Below are 16,574 nucleotides of genomic sequence, written 5' to 3' on the forward strand. Positions count from 1 at the left end.
TCTCTCTCTCTCTCTCTCTCTCTCTCTCTCTCTCTCTCTCTCTCTCCTCTCTCACTCTTTCTTTAAAAAAAAAAAAAAAAAAAAGAACTGTTATGTCCAAGCTTTCTTCTTGCTTATGCTCTCTGAACCTCTTGCAAACCTCTACAAAATTTTCTAGCTGGCAAACCAACCCCCATAACCACCGATCCCCAATCTTCTCCTCCTCCGGACTCATCCACTACTTTTGACCCTGCAGATGAACCTCCACCCTATCACCAGGCTGGAATAGTTCCTCACCCTCAACCTTCTCCCCCAGCTCCTCCACCGTCTCCCCAGCCTCAATAATCTGCTTTCTCCCCTCCAATTACTAGATCAAAAACCCAAACCACCACCCTTCCTCAAACCATTGCTGAGGTAACAGATACTGAAGTTATTCCTCCACCCACTCATTCCTCTCTTCTCCTGTCAGTGCCCACATCCGGTCCCACCAGGTCCTCTTACCAGCTAACCCAAAGCTCAAACTAGCTGAGGAGAGCCCTTGGACCCCTATCCAAGATCAGGTGAAAATGGCCTTTAAAGTTGCTTTGTCATCACTGAAAACAAGGTTCCTAATTAAAGTCCCTTACAGGCTTTTTGGGATATTCACTCCCATCTTCCCCTCTGCTCTACCTGTTCAAGTTTTCCTTGCTAGGGAAAATCCCAAACCCCTTTCCCATTATTCTCTTACATCTTCTTCCTCATTCTCAGATCCACCACAACTGCTCTCAAAAAAAATAAAAATAAAAAAAACCCTGCCTTCCCATCTTCCCCCTCCCTACCCAGCCCAAAGAAAAGTCTTAACTGACTTTCTCCAGAATCTTCACCATGGCTGATTTTAGGACTCTAGATCTCTTGGTCGCTCAGCAAAGAGTCCCTACAGAAAAGTTTAATGAAGATAAACTTCCTCTTTTCCTGTTGCCCTGTTTTACTTGGCAACTGGCTGGGAAAAATCAGCACTCTAGGTGCTGGACACCCCCTTACTAGTTTTTCACAAAAATATGTAATCAAGGCCTCTGCCCTTGAGCAGGGGATTCATAGAGGTGGCTACATTTCTAAGATAGAGAAGTTACCAACTGGGCTCCATGGTAACAGCTGGCAGGGGGAGGAAAGAAAGGGGAAGAAAAAGCTCTCCCCTTCCCAGGTGTCCTTGAAGGGTTAACTTGCCCAGAACAGAGAAAAAAAAAAAAAAAAAAAAAAAACAACTTCTTTTTGTGAACTTCTGCAGACTGTGAACTTCTGAGCCCCTCCTTTTACATGCTGGGTGCAAAATTCTGAAACTAGCTAAACTTGGGGTTCAGAGGATTAATTGATTACAGCAGAAGCTGTGCCCTCTGAATCTGGCTGCAACCAAATAAAACTGTTTCCCTATCTTTGGTGCTATCTTAGGTGCCTTGCTTTGTCTGTCCTTACAACAGTATAATTCTATATACTTAAACACCATATATGTTTTCATGAAATGGTAAACAGATGTGATTAATTGTGTACTGCCAATAATAAAATATCTCTTATTAAAATGGAATAATTTGCTGGGGATGTGGCTCAAGCAGTAGCGCGTTCGTCTGGCATGCGTGCGGCCCGAGTTCGATCCTCAGCACCACATACAAACAAAGATAAATAAATAAAATGGAATAATTTGCCTAAATTCAGGGAGAGAATTGAACAACAGCAGGGGAGGTAGAGAGGGAAGATGGGAGGGGAGGGGAGGGGAGGGGGGATAGTAGGGGATAGGAAAGGTAGCAGAATACAACAGTCACTAATATGGCATTATGTAAAAATGTGAATATGTAACAGATGTGATTCTGCAATCTGTATTTGGGGTGAAAATGGGAGTTCAAAACACAATTTGAGTCAAATGTATGAAAGATAATATATCATGAGCTATGTAATGCTTTAAATAATCAATAAAAAAATTAAAAAAAAAAGAAATTTACAAGGATTATTTCAAAGTGTGAATAAAGAGTTAGCAGATGGGAAAGAGAAATTAGAAAGTTCTAAGTATGGATTTAATACAAGGAAAATGTGTTTCTGGATAAGAGAATCTATGTGATTAAGTAAATAAGAGGGTTTAAGCAAGTGATAAAAAAGGTCTGTGTACGTTGGCTATATAGGTTTAAGTAAGTGATAAAGAAGATCTGTGTAAGTTGGTTATATATGTATGTTTTTTGAGCAAGTAATATTGAAGGAATTAAGGATTATACAACTATGGTTAACAACAACTGTTATTTTACAATATTGTAATATGTTATTTCTTTAAGAGCTAAACTTGTTTAATATAAAAACATCAATGTAATTCTGGTACTGTTACTCTTCTTTGTATATTAAATGTGTCTATATTTTCCAGGTATATAAGTCATTATAATAGAAGCTTTAAAAAAACATTATATCAAGCTGATGTTCTCCAAAAGGTTGCATGGTAATCTTAGGCTTATAAAAATAATATATTGGAGATTTATTTATATCATTTAATGTTATATAATTGTTACCAATAAGATAAATATAAAGTTCTATATACTGGGTACAATTTAAATGTAATATCATATTGTGTTAGCTAGTATTCATGCGACCTCAACAACAATATATAAACTTTATAAAATGATACTTAAAAACAAAGATCATCTTTAATACTAGAACACTTTACCTAAGATTTATAAAGAACTCTGCCTTACCTGAAATAAGGCTCTGCCTCCCATCTTACTACATGTCAGAATGACTCCAAAATAGGCCAGACTTCAGCTAAAGCACAGTACTCTTAATTTAAGACTGTTGAGAATGACTTTGCCGGATGTTTAAGATCAAGACCTAAAATTAAATTTAAATTAAAATGGCCAAGAAAACCAATATTTGGCTCTTACCCTCTGAGTCAGTCTGAATCTAGGGAACAGGGAACTTCTCTAAAGAGCTTTGCAACTCTGGGCCACATAACCTCCTGATCAGGGAGATTAATGAGACCACTGGAGAATGAAAAGCTAATCAGTGCACTTGCTGTGAGTAGGAGGGTCATTGGAGACAGGAGACATCCCTGATGCTTCCAAGGAAGCCACATGGTCAAACAAGACCTGGGCCTATCCTAGCGCAAATGGCACTAGCAGAACTAAGAAGCTGCTCTCAAGTTCCCCAACAAGTGACCACTATGGGAACCCGGCTGACTCTTAACAATAATAGATAGAAAGAAAGTCAATTTTGATCAGCTTGATCTTAAACACCTACCAAAAATAGTTAAGCCAAAACACAGTAATTCCTGGGAGTAATGAAGGACAAGAACAGCTAGAAAAGAGGAAACAGCAACTAGGCCAACAGTCTCCATGGGGAATGTTCAGTCAAGTATGGCCTTGGCTCCTCCCCCTTGCAGGATCCCTATTAGTCCTCTTTATGTTTCTCCTAATGGGACCATGTCTATTAAATTGCCTACAGAAGTTCCTGCAAGATCAGATACACAAATTCACCAACCAGTCAATCAACTACTTCTTTAAGACCACCAGCCCCTAATGCCCAAGACAGAGACCTACAACTCATGACCAACTCCTCTAGCTCCAGAGACTCTGCCCCCACCTAAAACCCTCCCTAACCCCTTTTCCAGATTTTACAACCCCTCTTTCACTTCCTAGGAATGAGAACTACTCTCTAGCAGGTCCACTCTGCTTGTTCTGTCTGGTCTACAGCATCCCCATAAGGAAGCAACAAACCTAAATTCCCCACGCATCAGATGAGGAGCCACCACCCAGGTGAAGACTGGTAATTCAGCTTCACTCACATGCCTAGGTACAAAAAGCTTCACTACCTACTTACTTTGGTTGATACTTTTTCAGGTTGGATAAAAGCCTTCCCTACCTCCAGGGAAATTGCTAACACCATCACCTTCATCCTCATCCAGCAGATCATTCCCAGGTTCAGACTTCCTGCCTCCATCCAGTCAGACAACAGTCCAGCCTTCACTTCTCAGGTTGTTCAACTAGTCGCCAAAGGGCTCAACATCACTTGGAGGCTCCACATCTTCTACCAACCCCAATCCTCTGGTAAGGTTGAGATACCTAACGGCATCCTCAAGGATCATCTCACTAAACTTGATATTGAACTCAGGCTGTCCTGGCCCAATCTCCTGCCATTGGCCCTCAGCTGATTTCAGGCAGCCCCTAGAGCTCCCTCAGGTCTTAGCCCCTTTGAGCAACTCTATGGGTGCCCTTTCTTAATCAACCAAAGCTTTCCAATCACTCCTCCTCCCTTTGTGTCCTACCTGCCCTACTCACACTTCTATGCAAACTCCTAAGAGAACACGCAGACCAGTGCCTTCCTTGCCATTCATTGCCTCAATCCCAGCACAATCACAAACCGAATTGGATCCTCTTCAACTGGGTGACTCAGTCTTACTGAGTCATTCTCAATCTTTGCATTCTCAATCTTTGGAGCCTCTCTGGACAGGACCCCATACAGTCATACTTACTACCCCAATGGTGGCCAAGCTTTTGGGCCACTCCCCCTGGTACCATGTCTCCCACCTTAAAAAGGCACCTGTTCCAAATGTCCAGTCCTGGACTTCCACCACACCCACCAAACTCAAAATTTCTTGCCAACCCTCTTCTTCTTTTACTAGTCATTAATCTCTTTCAAGATTATCTGTATCCCAACCACAGATAGCTCTTTAACATCCAAGCAACATGGCACCAGGATGACACCACCCACTCTCAGTTTATGGGTCAAGGCAATTGCCTTTCCACTGGCTGCAATCAGACTGTCACCCTTAACATTACTGGATTCAACCAAGCCACCTCTGATACTTCCTAAAGTCCCTATGACAGGACCAATGGCTGATACCAAGGATCTCCTCCGCTCAGAAATGGTTTAATGCCGTTGACAACCTAATGGCTTCAAGAAACCTTTATGGACTTTGCCCCTTCTGAGATTACTGTCTGTAGCCATTGGATGTTACCTCTAGCCACCCTGGTATTCCCAAGCCTGTCCCCCAAACGTTCCTCTCCCAGGTAGGCCCCCACACCGCCCCCTCTCAGCAGGAAGTAGCCAGAGGAATTTGCACCATCCCCAAGTCACTTAGAAAAACAAAAAGAGAGAAATGTCAGGTGCAGAACAGGCTGAACTAAGTTGTCTGCAGGGCAGGATGAACGAATGAATGTTAGCTGCAGGATAACCCAGGCACTCAAACCCCCCTCTGTCTGGTCATTTAACAAGTCTGGACACTCAACCCCACTCAAGGCTGAACACTCGACCCACTCATCTGGTGCAATGGAAACCCACATCTAGCCCCTTCCCCGTCTGCCTGAAGGCAGAAGATGACACTACTGTATGATTCAGTCACTTTATGCCAACAAGGCAGCTTGTAGACCCAGAGACCCCATTAGATTTGGGCTATAAAAAATTCCCTCCTGCCAGGGCCCCTCTCTCTTGCTCTTGCTCTCTTTCTTCTCTTGCTTTCGCTTTCCCTCTCCCTCTCTCCTCTCCTCTCTCTCTCTCTCTCTCTCTCTCTCTCTCTCTCTGCTCTCCTCCCATTTCTTCTCTCTTTCCTCGCTCTTTCTTTCTCTCTCTTTTTCCTCCTCTTTTGCACTGCTGCAATAAAGATCTCTTGGTCATTCCAAGTGTTGTGGTCACTTTCCTTTCAGTGTCCATCTACAACTAATAAATAAATTAATTAATTAAAGGGATGAGGATGTAGCTCAATCGTAGAGCACTTACTTGCCTAGCATAAGAAGGCCCAGATTTCATTCCCAGGTACTAATAAATTAAGAAAGAAAGATGAAAAAGGAGAAACTCAATACTAGCAAGAGCTAAGCTCATCATTTGCCAGTTTACCCTCAGATCCACTGCTCTCCTTCATAACAGGTAACACCCCTGTTATGACACATATTATGACAATTGGAGCCATTTTCACAAAATTGAGGACCATCAGGCAGGAGAAAATAGAAAGTTCTCAGCACTGTTTGGCCTCCAGACTTGGTTTCCTGCTCTTGCTAATGTATGGGTTGCCTCACATTTACCATCATCTAAGTAGCCACAGTGTTAAATTCTCTGAATTAAATTCTCTGTTTGAAATACTTAGAGCGAGTTCATTTTCCTTAGTACTAATAGAGCCACGATTTGAGTCCAGATCTGTCTGACCACAAAGTCCAAATTCTCATAGAAGATGACAGTAAGCAAAGAAATAAAAGAATGATAACCACTTAACAACCTTACCCAGAGAGCTCTTCCCAGGTAGCTTCTCTGAGAGAAATTTGTTCTAAGATAATGACCCAACTGGGCATCATGGTGCATGCCTGTGATCCCAGTGACTTGGGAGCTGAGACAGGAGGACTGCAAGTTCCAGGCCAGCCTCTGCAACTTAGGGAGATTCTAAGAAACTTAGCAATACCTTGTCTCAAAATAAAATGCAAAATAAGAGGGCTGAGGATGTGGCTCAGTGGTTAAGCACCTCCTAGATTCAATTCCCAGTACCAAAAAAAAAAAAAAAAAGACCCACATGTACGACCTATTCATAATTATTATTATGTTTTAAAATTCTACTTTCTAAAGCTAAAATATTGTTTACCCCTGTAAATGTAGGTGTTAATAGCATCTACCTGGTAGAGTTGCGATGAAGAAGATTTCATGAGCTAATGTACATTTAACACCTACATGTGGTAGCTGTTCAATCATCATTTCTTCCCCTATTCCTTTAAGTCCTGAGGATTTTTAGTGCCTCAGTCTTCTCAGATAGATAATTCTGCAGTGTGTAGGACAGCAGCTTTGTCTTTCATTCTTTAGTGTTCTCCTTATCACGGTGCAGATTCATCTTGCCCATTGGATCTATGAATGTGAAGTCATAATCGGATGGCTGGCCTGGCAGTTAAATACACAGAAGATGTATGCAATGAATGTTAGATCTGACTGAATCAATTGGACTGTCCCCAGAGACTGGGCTGGCAATTAACGAGAGTGTGAGGTGCTTTTGACACATGCATTCAAGGCCTGATTTGAGCAAAGAGGTCTGCTCAATGGTCCCCAGGGCAATTTCCTGCTGATTATATTGTAACTTTCACTCTTAATGGAAAAGAAACCAAGTGTAAAAGAGGTACTTCTCTCCCTGAACCAGAAATTCTTGTTGTGCTTTTCTTTTTGAACCTGGGGGGTATCAACTCCTATTCCCTACAAAGGGGCTCCAGAGGATTTAGTTTGCTGGGGGAAGGTGCACAGGCTGGGGTGGTAGTTAGTGAGAGGAGCTTCTTAACCCATGCAATCCCCAATTCCTCTGGAGAACCAGAAGACTAGAGTCTGTGAGGCTCCAGAAACTGCCTATGAGTAGGCCTGATTATAGGAATGTGTCACCATGCCCATCTGAAAACTCTTCTTTACCACAGTGGCATAAGTCTCCCACTTTTAGGAATTAAAAACAGGATTTGGTGGAAACAGACCCAGGTTCCAATACAAAACTCACTGCTGACTTTAATTCTCAACCTTTTTGAGCCTGAAGTTCCTCATCTATAAGGCAGGAATAAAAATGTTTTCCTGACAGGGTTTTGGGGAAGATTAAATTAGATAGTAGGGTGAGAGCTTAAGAAATAATGTCTCTTATTCAAATTATTTTTTATTTTATTTTTTTTTTAAGAGAGAGAATTTTTAATATTTATTTTTTAGTTCTCGGCGGACACAACATCTTTGTTGGTATGTGGTGCTGAGGATCGAACCCGGGCCGCACGCATGCCAGGCGAGCGCGCTACCACTTGAGCCACATCCCCAGCCCCCCCTCAGTGTAGTTTTAATTTGCATTTCTCTAATTGCTAGAGATGTTGAACATTGTTTTTCATATCATATATTAGTGACCATTGTATTTCTTCTTCTGCGAAATGCCTATTCACTTCCTTTGCCCATTTATTGATTCGGTTATTTTTTTTTTTTTGATGGTGTTTTTTGAGTTCTTTTTTATTTTTTTTTTCCTCAGTGTGAATGAGTTTATCAGAAGACATCAGAGGACAGGTCTCTCCCAAACCTAGAGTTCAGGTGTGATGGCCTAGAGGAGGCTCAGTCAGTAGGTACTGACTGGGTACAGCTGCAAGAAGACTCTGACCCAGAGCCCAGCAAGAAGTGGTGAGGAGGAATGGGGATGACAGAAGGGTTCTTCCACTTCTAAGAACACAAGCTGGTGTCCTGCCTTTGAAAGCCATGATTTTTCTCATATTTGGGACCAAGCATGGCACACAGCCTGTCTCCATGGGAGCAGTTCTTGCTTCCTCAACTCCCCACAGGAGAAGGTGGCCCCAGAGGGAAATGATGAAGCTGAGAGCAGGCTCCCTTCCTCCTCCTGCCAGGAAGGACACACCAGGCCCGGCCTCAGGCCCATTTCTTGCTTTTGCTGCACCCCCAACCATTGGAAAATTAGCAGAGAAGGAAGTGGGAGAGGGAGTGTTCCTCATAGAACCATACCTTTGGGTCTCTCCTATCCCAGTCTGCAGGCTTGGATATAGGGTGTTGAAGAGGGAAAGGTCCATGTGGGACGTGGAGGGCCACAAGGAGAGACCCATGCCTTTTCTCCTCATTCTGGTGAAAGACATCTTTGATCTCAGATGCTAGCTGTTTAACCCCTGGGGACTATGTCTGGCTTTCCTGGACGAGGGAGGATAGCATGTGCATAAGTGCAGGGCCAACACTGCCTTGAGCCCAGCAGGGAGGAGTGGGATCAAGGGTCAAAGCCTCATGATCCTATAGTCTCAAAGCCACTTAGAGTAGCAGAGAGTTGGGCATGCCTGAGCTGGATGAGGGGCTGCAGAGGGTAGTAAAAGTGGAGCAGGGATCCCCCAACACCCCCTTCAGAACTACCCCACCACTACATCAGCAGACTGTGGGAAAGGAGCCAATTTATGAAATTAAATAAAGTCCATGGGGGGAATGAAGATCACAGGCCAGGGTACCTTGACCCTGGCCAGGCCCAGCACAGCTGGAGCTCAGCACCCCCCTTCCCACCCTTCCCACGAAGGGTCTTAAATAGGCCAGGCGAGGGCCTGGCATCCAGGGGTCCCAGAGCCTGGGGGGGGGACAGAAGTCAGAGAATTAGGGGTATTGCAGGGCCTCCTCCGCTGAGACATGCTGGACAGGGTTACACTTCAGGAGATTCTGCAACAGGTCCCTCCCTGTGGCATTGAGCTTGGGCACGGCATTTACCAGGGATGTTGTGGCGGGGTACATTGGGTAGGGCTTGTAGTCTGGCAGCTTAGTCATGGCGGGCCACTGCTCCTCAGTTGGTGTTCCCAGAAGCCGGAAGATCCTCTTCAGCTGGTCATCCACATCGTTGCCAAGGAAAAGAGGTTGCCCAGCATTGGCCAGCTCTGCAAAGATGCAGCCAGCTGACCACATGTCGATGGACGTGAAGTACAGTTTGGCCCCAAAGAGGTCATCCGGTGGACGGTACCACAATGTCACCACCTCAGCAGAGTAACAGCGGACTGGGATCCTAAAGGCTTGAGCCAAACCAAAATCAGCCAACATCAGCTCCCCATTTTTGTTTATGAGGAGGTTCTGGGGCTTCAGGACCCTGTGAAACACATTGCGGCTATGACAGAATCCCAGGCCTATCAGCAGCTGGAAAAGGAATGACTTCACAATCTCAGGATCGAGGTCACCATTGCAGTTGTCAAAATACTTCTTCAGGTCCTGATCACAGAATTCAAAAACCAAAGTCAGCTCCTTGTCACTATGCAGAACATCATGAAGCCTGACGATGTTCTTGTGCTTCAGCTCCTTGAGTAGGCAGATCTCCCTCAGTAGGCAGAACTCAGCACACCCTCATCATCATCATCCAGCCTCACCCGTTTCAGAGCCACAATCTCATGGGTCTCCCGGTTTGGGGCCTTGAATACAGTTCCATAGGTGCCTTCCCCAATCTTCTCCAGTTTCTCATATTTCTGCATTGCAGTGGCCACAGGAACCCCTGCAGGCCCTGGGTTCTAAGACTCCAGCCCCTTGAGTTCTTTATATATCCTGGAGATTAATGATCTATCTGAGGTGTAGATGGCAAAGATTTTTCTCCTGTTCTGTAGGCTCTCTCTTCACGTTCTTGATTGTTTCCTTTGCTGTGAAGAAGCTTTTTAGTTTGATACCATCCCATTTATTGATTCTTGATTTTACTTCTTGTACTTCAAGAATCTTGTTGAGAAAGTTGGTTGCTAAGCCAATACGATGGAAAGCTAGGCCTACACTTTCTTCTAGTAGCTTCAGGGTCTCTGGTATAATGCCTGGGTCCTTGATCCACTTCGAGCTGAGTTTTGTGTAGGGTGAGAGATAGGGGTTAAATTTCATTCGGATATTATGGATTTCCAGTTTTCCCAGCACTACTTGTTGAGGAGGTGATCTTTTCTCCAATGTATGTTTATGGTGCCTTTGTCTAGTATCAGATAAATGTATTTATGTGCATTTGTCTCTGTCTTCTATTCTGTTCCATTGGTCTTCATGTCTGTTTTGGAGTGCTCACCTTTTCTTAAGCTATCATGGGTGCATCTCTTTTCCTTGCAGTCAAAAGAGACTGAGAAACTGATGTGACTCCATTTTGGGAAAACCAGCCTCTACCTCAGAGCAGGGCCTGTCCAAAGGGGGGCATGACCCTTGTTCTTGGAAAACCCACAGAGCGTTCCTAGGCACAAGCTACCCTGCTGAGTTATTTGTCTGTAAAAAACAGGAGAGGTCTGAAGGGCCAGATGTCCCTGACTCAGCAAACTAGTTCTTAGAAAGACCAAATAATGTTTGAGGCCTAGGGCCTGACCGTGATGACCCAAGCAACCCCCTAACATCAACTAATCAGCGTGAGACAGGGAAGATACCTGGAAGGCCAGGTGACCCCCCACCCTCAGTAGTCTCGTAATTGATAACATGTTAGGAAGCCGTGTGGTTTAGCACGTACACCCTTGCAACCCCTTGTGGCTTAAACCGATCAGTTCAAATGTATCCACGCCTTTTGAACTCACCAATTACCCTTATCCAACTTGTTCCCACCAATGAATGTGCTAATCAATGTTAAGAGTTGTTGTTTGATTTTCCTGCAGTATGGAATGATTTGCTGTGTGATGTTGTGAAACATAGAGTATCCCCCCAAAACCTATAAAATCTCACTGAACAAAAGACCGGGGCTCACTCCTCAAGACCTCTGCATCGGAAATGGTTGTGAGTCCAGGCTCAAGCTTGCAATAAAGACTCTTGTGTGCTTGCATTGGATTCAGCTCCTGATGGTCTTTTGGGGTCCCCCAAATCTGGTATTACAAGACTAGGCTACAACAGGAGCAATGGTTTGTCACTTTATGAGGTAAAAATACTTCTTATAAAACTTAGTGTGGGGGCTGGAGTTGTGGCTCAGTGGTAGTGTGCTCGCCTTGCATGCATAAGGCACTGGGTTCCATCCTCAGCACCACGTAGAAATAAAATATATTGTTTCCATCTGAAAAAAAAAAAACAAAACTTAGAGTGAAGGGCTGGGTTGTGGCTCAGTGGTGGAGTGCTTGCCTAGTGTGTATGAGGCACTGGGTTTGAGCCTCAGCACCACATAAAAATAAATGAAAATAAAGGTATTATATCCATTTACAACAAAAAATATTTTAAAAAACCCCACAAAACTTAGTGTGGACCCCTAAGTACACACTTGTAATCCCAACTACTCAGCAGGCTGAGGCAGGAGGATCACAAGTTTGAGGCCAGCCTAGGCATCTTAGGCTCTGTCTCAAAACAAAAACAAATACAAGCAAACAACAACAACAACAAAACTCAGTTGATCTTCTTAGAAATGAACTTACATACTCAAAATTATGTCCACATGTCACTAAACAAAAATTGACCAGACCAATTTTTTAAATTGCAATAATGGGGATTAAACAGAAGAGCACACTACCACTAGTATATGGTCATCACAGGACTGATGAGCAGTTTAAAAGCTTTGGAAAGTAAAATAGTGAATTTTGAGAAAAATGGAGAAGAGTTCATGGACATTGATGCTCAATGTGGCCACAGGAAGAAACATACAAATCCTTAAATCTGTAAACATTTAAGGTCATGAGCCTAGCCAAGATGTCCTTAAGTATTATTGGTTTTATTGTGCCCACCTCCCTGCCCCCCCCCCATTCATAAATGGAAGTGCTAACTCCCAGTGTCTCAGAATGTGACCTTATTTGGAAATAGGGTCATCGCAGATGAAATTAGTTAAGATGAAGTCATACCAGAGTAGGGTGGGCCCCTAATTCAATACAACTGCTGTCCTTATAAAACAGGGGAAATTGGACACAGATGCTGGCACAAGGAGAATGTTATGTGAAGATGAAGACAGAGGTCAAAATGATGCTTCTACAAGCCACGGTTGTAAGATTCCCAGCAAATCATGAGAAACTAGGGGATAGGCAGGGAATTGATTCTCTCTCACAGCCCTCAGAAGAAACCAACCCTGTTGAATCCTTGATCTTGGATTCCTAGCTTCCAGAACTGTGAAATACATTTCTGTTGTTTAAATCTCCCAGTCTGTGCCCAAGCTCAGATATTTACATCTATGTGTGCTTTCCTTGAACCAGCTATAATGTAATAGCTTCTGCCAAGTATGCTTCCAACAGCAGGTCAAACAATGTGAAAGCTTAAGAATCCCAACTAGCATAGTAAGTTGTTATCTTGTTTTGTTTCCCAATTTGTTTCCTCTAACTTATAAAACACTCAATTTGCCTGAGCTTTCAAAGGACATTTTCTTTGCTCCACTTAAATAATCAATAAAGACATTTCACCAATTAGCAAAGTGAAAAGGAGGTGAATGTAGTAGTATTAGATCCAACCAACTACAACCATGTAAGTAAAAATAATTTTCCTACTTAGGTCTGAAGTTTTTTTTTAAAAAAAAGTGGTTTGGAATTACTTAGCTATTTCACCTTAGCATTACTTTAATAAATAATAATAATCTCTATACATCGATTATAATGGGTAAGGAACATTCCTAAGTACCTAATGCATATCAGGAGATAATAACTAGGAGAAAAGAACTATTATTATTTAAATGTTAAAGATGAAGAAACTGAGACTCAAGAGAATTGTCTATAAATGCAGTCAGTCAGTAATGGAGCTGACCTCAGACCCTAGTCTGCCTTAGCACAGAATTCATATTCTTTGTTATAATGCTCTTCTGCTTTCTGAAGGGTTCAGGGTCTCACATAAAGAAAGCTCGTGGAGTATTAGATTCCTCCCCTTGTCTGACTTGGTCTATTTCCCCCACCTCAGCACTAGGAATTGAATCCAGGATTTTGCACTTGGCTAGGCAAATGCTCTACACGGAGCATCCCCGGTCCTTCCTACCTATCTATCTATCTATCTATCTATCTATCCATCCATCCATCTATCTATCTATTTTAGTACCAGGGATTGAACCCAGGGGCACTTTATAACTGAGCTATATCCTCGGTCCTTTTGTTTTTATTTTGAGGGTCTTTCTCAGTTGCTCAGGCCTCAAACCTGAGATCCTCCTGCCTCAGCCTCCTGAGTCACTGAGATTACAGGTGTGTGCCACCAAGGCCTACTGATTTAATCTCTTTGCAACCGACATAAAAACTCTTGCTCATTCTGCCTGCATTTTCCAACTCAAGATGAAAAAACAGTAACTGGCACACAGTAAGTGCTCAGTAAGCGTTAGCTGTTATTAATGTTGTATTGTAGATGTTCTGTCTGGCAGTAGAAAGCATTATTTCATAACTTCCCTATTGTTAACTGTGGGTACTTTGAAATGTTATTGGATGACCACTAGTAGGGTAGGAGCTTGGAAGGTAAAGTTGATCCAGGAAAAAGGGGAGAAGCAAGAGTGGAGAGGCTGAGGCTAAGGCCGTAGAAGCAGGAATGTGACAGAGAAAGCAGTTGGCAGAATGCCAGGCTCCACTTTGTCTTTGGTGTGGCTGTCTCTGGGGGTTGAGCAGTGGGGGTGGGGGTGATAGCCCCTCTACTCCTGATTGGTCAAGTCACCTTGCTTTATGCTTTATTTCCTCCCTTCTTGGGTAATGGGGAGTCTGAAGCTTGTGGTTACATGAAGCTTCTTGGAATTCTTCCAGAAAGAGGGGAAACATATGAGGTCCTGGCACACAAAGATTCAGCGGGTGAAGCAGTCAGTGTGAGGACAGAGTGATTATGCACATGATCGGCACCATAGTGAGGCTGGAGGTCTTTGAATTTAGGTGTAAATCCCAGCTTTCCCACTTCAGCAACTTTGTGATGGTGGGCAGGTAACTTACCTGCCTGAGTCTGATTTCCTCTTCTGTAATTAGGATGATAAATAGCCCTTACTGTATAGGCATTTTATGAGGGCTTTGCCAGATAATGCATTTGCATGCTTAGCATAGTGGCTAATAAATAGCTGTTATTATTGTTATTAAGTGTTAGACTTTGACTTCCTCTCTGCCTAAATGTGTGGATTGCCCAGTCTCTTCCTCTCCCTTCTGTTTCCCCCATCCTGAGCATCTGGGTCAAATGCCCCTAGATACCTTTCCTTTTCCCTGAACCTTCCAGTGGGCTTGGCTGTCTGACACTTCTGGCACTTCTGGGCAGCCCCAGGACAGTGGAAAGCATCCTTTCATGACTTTAGGATGGCCTTTTTGTTCCACAGCCCAGGAAGGATTGATAAAAGCCTTATCTGAATCACATTCCATTACGGGGATTAAATCAGACTTGCTCTGAGGACTTCTAGCTGCTATTCCAGGCTATATGCCGGCAGCTCCTGATTATTGCCTTTGGCCCAATCTGAGGTCATCACACTTCTTTATGCCCAGGGGACTTTCACAGGCTGGGGCAAGGGGAGGTTTGGGCAGCCAGTGGGGATTAGTTTCAATTAGCAAGCACTGCCTGAGTAGGGAGGTTTACAGCCAGGCACACCCTAGGCACTAAGGGGGAGGAAATAGGAAAGACCCAGACACTTACTCAGCCAGCTCTAATCTGAGGCAAATAATGAACTGCAAGAGTGCAGTAAACAGGGATGCAGATCAGCAAACGGAGTTGTTAATGGGGCAAGGGATAGTGTGTGATTGATTGCAGGGTGGTTGCTAAATTTTTCTGAGCCTCATTACTTTATCTTTGAGTTTGGAATATTAACATTTACTTCAAATGATTATTTATTTATTTATTTATTTAGGCACTGGAGATTGAACCCAGGGGCATTTTACCACTTTGTTATATTCCCAGCCCTTTTTAATTTTTGAGACAGGTCTTTGCTATATTGCTTAGGGCCTTGCTATATTGCTGAGGGCCTTGCTAAATTGCTGAGACTGACCTCAATCCTCCTGTCTCAGCTTCCTAAATTGCTTGGATTACAGGCATGCGCCACCACACCCAGCTACAAAAGGTTAATTTAGGGCTGGAGATGTAGTTTAGTGGTAAAGCACTTGCCTAGCTTGTGTGAGGCCTTGAATTCAATCTCAAGTACCAGCCCCCCTCCAAAAAAGAGTAAATAAATAAAAGGTTAATTTAAATGGTAATGTATGATTAAAACAGGGTTTTACAGAGAAACTTGGATTTGGATCTTTTCTTGGCCACCCACTAGCTTTGTGCTGTTGCCATTAACTTCTCAGAGCTTCAGTTTCTTCATGTATGAAAAGGAGGAAAAAACACCTCTCTGCCTGGGTTATTGTAAGGGTTAGAGAAAATTCAGCATATAAGATGTGTGTACACATCTCCCTAATTACTCTTTTTTTTTTTAAAAAGTGAGAGACAGAGAGATAATTTTTTAATATTTATTTATTTATTTTTAGTTTTCTTTGTTTGTACGTGGTGCTGAGGATCGAACCCGGGCCACAAGCATGCCAGGCGAGCGCACTACCGCTTGAGCCACATCCCCAGCCCCCTAATTACTCTTGATAAATGGGAACTCATGATGTTACTGAGCCAGGCCAAGCCAAGGAGTGTGCCATTTACTGAAACAATGAGTTTTGCAAAAGAGAAAGAGTACACACATGTGGCAGACGAACATGAAGAGGTGGGAGCCCCAAGTCTCAAATCAACCTTCCATGAGGATAGGGTTTTTCTGGGACAAACAAACAGGGTAGTCTGAGGCCTGGGAAAAGTGATTGGCAATAAGGAAGAAAAATGAAGTGACTGCGGTCTGCTCATGAGAAATCAAACTTCAGCCCTCTTTCGTAGGACACATGTTCAGAAAATGGTTGCATTAGTGTGCTCTGAGGATGGAGTTTTTAGCCCATCAGATACTTGCTTAGGCCTAAGTGAAGGGTCCATGGTTTCAACTGATTTGAGCTATCTCCCAGTTTCTGAAAGACAACTTAGAAGCAATCACTATCATCATGATCAATGCTACAGCAAAGCTAATATGACCTTTAAAATTGGTGAGAAAAATCAAATGAATCTGGGGTTTATTCAGGATTTTTTTCTTCTTAAGGCACGATGGATGGGGGTGGTCATCTTCAATTGAACAGACCCTCAGTGAAGGTCACAAAGCCATCTTCTGTGTGATATATTCACTGTGGAGATGTTTATGAAATCTTGGTCATCCTGAGGCCAGCCTCAGCTTGGGGGGTAGATCATGAGGGAAAGAGAAAGGGGGACTTCATTAGCCTCCAACATTCAGCTAAGCCTCA

The 16,574-nt window shown here is 43.3% G+C and overlaps 1 pseudogene across 1 annotated transcript; it reads right to left on the bottom strand.

Annotated features, from left to right (window-relative positions):
- Window positions 1-8,847: 8,847 nt before the first annotated feature.
- Window positions 8,848-9,914, bottom strand: LOC308644439 (cyclin-dependent kinase 5-like; annotated as a pseudogene). Its single transcript has one exon. The product of its transcript is annotated as a cyclin-dependent kinase 5-like (transcript).
- Window positions 9,915-16,574: the final 6,660 nt, after the last annotated feature.

This window comes from Spermophilus citellus (assembly GCF_964194105.1).
Source record: "Spermophilus citellus genome assembly, chromosome: 1".
NCBI classification, from domain to species: Eukaryota; Metazoa; Chordata; class Mammalia; order Rodentia; family Sciuridae; genus Spermophilus; species Spermophilus citellus.